The 6000-nt window shown below is 30.8% G+C and overlaps 1 protein-coding gene across 3 annotated transcripts in view; it reads right to left on the reverse strand.

Moving 5' to 3' along the window:
• LOC115215511 (neuronal acetylcholine receptor subunit alpha-10-like) overlaps window positions 1–5061 on the reverse strand; it is a 566788-nt gene extending 561727 nt beyond the window's left edge. For 2 of the 3 annotated variants that reach the window (XM_029784683.2, XM_036501647.1), the window contains exon 1: window positions 4748–5059. The gene's annotated coding sequence lies outside the window, so the exon portion shown is untranslated. Of the gene's footprint in view, window positions 1–4747 lie in introns of all 3 variants that reach the window. The other variant, XM_036501651.1, reaches the window with a different exon arrangement.
• Between the last annotated feature and the right edge of the window lie 939 nt (window positions 5062–6000).

Consider the following 6000-nt stretch of genomic DNA (forward strand, 5'->3'; position numbering starts at 1 on the left):
GGAAAGACACACAACGCACAAGACACACACACACACACATACACACATATACACACGTATCCTTGACCCACAACCCCTATAATGTGTATAAATGAAAATGTTTGATCCCGGTCAGATGCCCAGAATCACTTAAACACACGTACATAACACCTATATAGAGAGACGCACACGTAGGATCGAACATGAAGGAAAATGCATATATGTATAAATATGAGGGCTTATCCATGTGTCTGTATGAGTATATGCAGTTATATATATGTGTGTGTGTGTGTGTGTGTGTGTGTGTGTGTGTGTGTGTTTGTGTGTTTCGTACGTGTGTGTATGCATTCTTTATGCCTGTGGATGGACATCTATTGTTTATATTACGAAAAAATATTGTTTGATCCTAACTCAAACGTACACACTTTTCCGCCCTTCACACTACAAACCAACAGAATCGTCTCGGTCGGTACACGCACGCACACACACAGACACACACTCACTCTCTCTCGCACACATACACACATACCCACACACTCATATACACACCCCTGTACATATGCATGTACATTTATACACATATAGAGGCAAAGCTGCACATGTGTGTGTACGTGTGTGCGTTTCTGCGTGTGTCTGATTGCAAATCGATAGCGAATGAAGAATTACAAAGCAAAAATAATAAATCAAATAGACGTTCACAGTGAATATTTATTATTCCGATGATCCAAGAAAGTTTTAGGAGTATATATACTACATAAACGTAAACATACATGTGCGTGGGTGTGAGTGCATATACACTTTTATATATATATATATATATATATATATATATATTATATATATATATATATATATATATATATATATATATATATATATATATGTATATATATATATATATAAATGTATATATATATATATACATACATATATGCATACATATATACATACATACATACATACATACATACATACATATGTGATTGTATCTATGATCTATGTATATATATGCACACAAACATATACATATATATATATATATATATATATATATATATACTTTAACTGGTTTCAGTCACTTGGCTGATTACATACTGGAGCACGAACAAATCGACCCCAGGACATACTCTTTCTAAGTTACGCGGAGATAAACGCACCAATATCAATCCTCAAGTGACGGTGGGGGGACGAACACAAACACAAAAGCACACTCGCATATGTACATATATAATATATATATATATATATATATATATATATATATATATATATATATTATATGTGTGTGTGTGTGTATAGATTGATAGATATAAGATATACGACGGGGTTCTTTGAGCTTGGTCGGCCCGAGGCTATTGTAGAAGATACACGCCCAAGGTGCCACATAGTGGGACTCAACCCTGAACCATGTGGTTTGGAAGCCACCCCTTTATATACATGCCTATGTGTGTGCGTGTGTGTGTGTGTCTATATATATATTTATATGAATATATGCATATATACATATATACACATATACATATATATATTACTTTTTTTTATTTGTTTCAGTCATGTGACTGTGGCCATGCTGAAGCACCGCCTTTGGTCGAGCAAATGGACCCCCAAGACTTATTCTTTGTAAGCCTAGTACTTATTCTATCGGTGTCTTTTGACGAACCGCTAACTTACGGGGACGTAAACACACCGGCATCTGTTGTCAAGCGATGTTGGGGGACAAACACAGACACACAAACATATACACATACATACATACATATATATATATATATGTATATACATATTTACGACGGGCTTCTTTCAGTTTCCGTCTACCAAATCCACTCACAAGGCTTCGGTCGGCCCAAGGCTATAGTAGAAGACACTTGCCCAAGGTGCTACGCAGTAGGACTGAACCTAGAACCATGTGTTTGATTAGCGAGCTACTTACCACCCAGCCACTCCTACGCCTATACATAAATATTTCATTATGGAAGTATTTTGACTTTATGAGTCCCTCCTAGCGTGAGACATTTATGTATAGTAATGCCCTTAATATAAATAAATATATATAAAGGGAATAATTAATAACTTTTCCCTATTTTTTAACGCTAAACTACTTGATAAATTCTTATAAAAAATTTAATCCTATTTGTAAATTATATATATATACTATACATATCTATTATATGATATATATATATATATATCTATATATATATATACATATTATATTTATATATATATATATATATATATATATTATATATATATATATATATATATATATATATATATATATATACATGCATATATAATGTGTGTATGGGTATTTTTATTCATATTGAGAAGAAGCAAGTGTTATAACTCAAGATCTGACGGTTTGGTCATTGAAACTTGCCAAAGTTTGTCAATTGGCAATGCACGGAACTCTTGTACCTTGAGCTGCTTTGTTGCTTCTGCTAGATATTAACACACACCACACACACACACACACACACACAACACACACAGCACAAACACACACACAAACACACACACACACATATTTATATATATATATATCATTATGAATGTATATATGGATCGATGGCGACAAACACACGTATATACACTTAAACACGCACACGTACGTATTCATACACCGTACTATGCATACAGGTGTGTGCTATTGCGGTCAAACAATTTGAGGGATATACACATGCAATTTAATGTATTTAAAATAAAGCAACAATGAACTTACAGGAAAGTCTAACAGCTGATGAAATATATAAATATTACCAAGTTAACGAAAGTTCTACTGTAAATCAAGTATTTCTCAATAAGTACACCAGCATGGAAACCCGAAAACCAGCCAAACACTTCAATATTTTCTAATTACAGTTCAATTTCCATGTTAATTAGTTAGTATATGTATGGCATATATATATAAGCAATAGATATATGATATATATATATATATATATAGATATATATAGATATCTATAGACAACATTACATGCATACATATATATATGCATATATATAATATATAGTATATATATATATATAATATTATACACACATATATATGTATGTATACATTTATATATAACATATATATATATACATATACATATATACATATATATACATGCACACATATATGTATATACACACACATATATATATATATACATATATGCATATATATGTGTGTATACGTAAATACGTAAGAACATGTAAGTTTATTTATACATCTGTGTGTGTATGCGTGCGTGTGCGTGTGTGTATTTTTATATGTAATTAAATCTGTGTGCGCGAAGTTAAATGCAACGACTTGCATTTTTGCGCATATCTATGCACAATCACATATAGGCAGGCGGAGAGACAGCCTGACAGCCAGCCAGACAGTTTTCACACACTACATTATACACACATTTAAAAACAGGTGACAACTAAGATTAAATGACTTTCATTCACCCGTTAAAGCTTCCAAATAACTCATAAGTATGTGTTTTAGAGTGGTGTATATACTCGCGCGCGCGAGTAATATATATATATATATATATGTGTGTGTGTGTGTGTGTGTGTTTAATATGTGACATATGTGCTTAGAAAGAACTACATGAATGCCGAAAAGACAGTAATTGATACCCACCCACACAATCCTAACTTGCACACATACAGGGACTCACACAGATGCGTTGAATCACATACCCTCACTCCGACACAGACATGCACATATATATACAAATATATTTGATTGTTAACATGTAACGTTTACATATAGCCTTTTACTAACACACACACACATACACACACCCACACATATACACTCACGCACACACACTAATGCACAGAGCTCACACATAAATATGTACGTTCTGTTCATATATGCACATACACACACGCATATGGTATTAAGCTATATTTGTTTTCATAGTTTCACAAAAATTTGTTTTTCGTTAGTTGGACGTGACGAAAAACATAACTTCCCTACATGAGTTTGTGATGTAACAGTCAATGCATTTCTATAAATTAAAAGCGTGTGTGTGTGTGTTTTTATGTGTGTGTGAGGTTGTGCGTTCGTGTGTGCTTGCGTGCATGTCCGTGAGTGAATGTATGTATGCATTCATATACATGCGTAACTACGTCCATCACTCACTTTCACTTTCTCTCTCTCTCTCTCTCCCTTTCTCTCTCAATCTTTATGATATTAATATAAGTATGTGTGTGGGTGTATATATGTTTAAATATGTATCTATGTAATATATATATATTATATATATATTATATATATATATATATATAATATATATATATATATACACACACATATAGATAGATAGATAAATAGATGCATAGATGATAGATAGTTATATATATATATAAACACCTATTTATATACATAAATATAACAACATATATATATATATTACATACAGACCTATTATATATATATATATATATATATATATATATATTGTGTGTGTATATGTGAGTGTGTGTTTGTGTGTGTGTCCAAGCATTATATACAACTCTATAAATATATATATGAAAGTCTATATATGTTTGTGAATACATGCAGTGTAACGGTAATTGTGTATATGTGTAATATACCAAATATTTGCGAACGATACCACGAAAAGAAATTTTCTTATAGAAACACGTATATCAACGTTAGCTTGTTTGTGAACGGGTTTTTAATATACATATTTATATATAAACTTTTACTTACTCGCTGAAAAGTGAATTCATGTTTGTATATATTTTAGCAATAACGGTTATATTTAAAACAAATACTTACCTTACAAAGCAAATGCTCGATCCTTTTTTTATGAAAAGAAAAAAAATGTCTCTGCATAGATGATTTGTTACGTTAACTTACTATTCCTGTATCTTTGCCATTTGAAAAGCGACATGGTAAATCAACACAGCTTAACTAAAAACCGACCGACAATGCAGCCAGCAAGCCATTCACTGAATCAACCGACTAACCAGGCAGCATGCTTTTTACTGAACGTTCCAACCATCCAGTCGAACAGCACGCTGGCAGACTGATAGCTTAGGAAACATAAGAGCAAAGGAAGAAACAAAACGAAACGAAATCAGACATGACAATAATTGTTATCCTTGCCATCCTAGAAACAGATCCGAAAAACAAAGCACATAAAATGAAGGCGCACTTGTATTGTTTTTTTTTTTCCTGAATATACTACGAAGCAGATATTTGAGTATGTGTGTACCGATGTGTCAATATGTGCGTCTGTGTGTGAGTGTATGTGCGTCTGTGCATGTGTGTACAACCACTCACACGCGCGTGCACACAGACACACAGTCAGATAGATTCACATACGCATACACATATTGTGCGTATAGCTATATGCATATATGTATATATTCTGTATCTATCTATCTATCTATCTATCTAATATATATATATATATATATATATATATATATATATATACAATATATATATATATATATGTATATATGTATATATATATTTATATATATATATCGTACTTTATATATGTATATATATGTATATAGTTATATACATATATGTATACATATATATTTATAGATATATATGCATGAATATATATATAAATTATATATAATCCATATATATATATATTTTATGTATATATATATACATCTATATATCTGTATATATATATATTTATAATATATATATATATCTATACAAATATGTGTATATATATGTATATATAGATATATACATAGATCTATGTAATCTGTCTACCTTATATATAGTATAATATATATATATAATTGGCTATATACATGTAATTATTTATATATATTATATATAATGAATATACTATATTATATATATATATATATACATAATGTGTATAGATATTGACATATGCACACGCACACCAAGTCACACATAAACACACATATTTATACAACTGTTTCCAAACTTAGAATATAAGTTTCATTCTGTTCCAAGTGAAAGTAATAATCGAAAGTCTACAAAAAATTTCCCAAGTATATAAACTTATAGATTACTGTGTTGGTGTAAAT

This window comes from Octopus sinensis, linkage group LG1 (assembly GCF_006345805.1).
Source record: "Octopus sinensis linkage group LG1, ASM634580v1, whole genome shotgun sequence".
NCBI lineage: Eukaryota > Metazoa > Mollusca > Cephalopoda > Octopoda > Octopodidae > Octopus > Octopus sinensis.